The sequence below is a fragment of the Temnothorax longispinosus genome, chromosome 8 (genome assembly GCF_030848805.1).
Source record: "Temnothorax longispinosus isolate EJ_2023e chromosome 8, Tlon_JGU_v1, whole genome shotgun sequence".
In the NCBI taxonomy this organism is placed as follows: domain Eukaryota; kingdom Metazoa; phylum Arthropoda; class Insecta; order Hymenoptera; family Formicidae; genus Temnothorax; species Temnothorax longispinosus.
This window is the reverse complement of record NC_092365.1, coordinates 9,219,026-9,220,122: the sequence shown is the minus strand read 5'-3', so window position 1 is coordinate 9,220,122 and position 1,097 is coordinate 9,219,026. Positions and strand designations below refer to the sequence as shown.

The 1,097-nt window shown below is 41.8% G+C and overlaps 1 long non-coding RNA gene across 1 annotated transcript; it reads right to left on the bottom strand.

The window, feature by feature from the left end:
• LOC139817907 (uncharacterized) lies at nucleotides 1-1,097 on the bottom strand. The gene is made up of 5 exons (XR_011733333.1): nucleotides 944-1,097; nucleotides 769-884; nucleotides 492-692; nucleotides 185-396; nucleotides 1-105 (listed from the first exon to the last, which is right to left on the bottom strand). It is a non-coding gene; the product is annotated as an uncharacterized lncRNA (long non-coding RNA).

Below are 1,097 nucleotides of genomic sequence, written 5' to 3'. Positions count from 1 at the left end.
ATCTCACATTTTTTATCCGAACCCCAGATTTCTAGCAGTTTGTATTTGGACACGACTCCCTGCGACTGCAGCGTTTGTACTATTGCTTGAGTGCGTGGTATCAACCTGAAAAAATTGTATTGAATTGATGTAATCTATTCGATGAATCAACGTGAAATCGAAAGGAGATAGAATAACGATTTACCTGGCCCATGACTTAGTGATGCTCCCAGGTGTTGTCAGCAGCGACAGAACAAATCGTTTCAGCTTAGGGTACACTTGACCCTCCAAGAAGAAATACGCGAACCACTTGACACCGTCCACGGATGCTCTATATCCATCGATGGTAGTGCCCATTCGGCCTTTCCAAATGTACCAGACATGCGGCAAATGATCTTCCCGGTTCCTTGATTATATCTATAAATGAGAATAATATTCGATCATAATGAAGATTAATATCTTTATAAATAAATATGAAAAACATTATAAAGCAACAATTGTGATAAAAATACCTTGGCGGTGGATCAACCAATGGTTCACTAAGATGGCACAGCATGGAAGCGAATTTCGGCAATTCGGGTTCTATCGCCGTGACACCTCGCATATACATCTTATTCGTTTCGTACACCTCTTTATAAACCACCTATTCCGGACTGATTTTCCGTAGAACGCACGAAGAATGCATGAACACAAGTTCCTCCATTTCTGGTGTTCTGAAAGATGGTTCAGAATGGAGAGGTCGCATTCAATAGGTCTTAATTATTGATGATAATTAATAACACACTATACCTAACCTGTAAGCATGTTTCCATTTGGCTTTATCCTGATCCTCTTTTAGATCCGCCATACCTGCAAGAACTATCTGGCGCAGCAATTTCGCTTCTATGTTGGTTGGTAACGGCATTCTGTAACAATTCTTGTTGTAGACAACCGTCTCAAACATATTGCAACGTACATAACATACAGTCAAATTCCAGTATTCTGATCTAATCGAGGAAGTCAACGGGAAGACAATGATGACGACGACGACGACGACGTTTCGTGGCGGTGGTTGATAGCGCGGCGCTTTTCGACGTCTTATCGTGTACTGTCTCGCGGCATGTATTCCTTGCACTCGC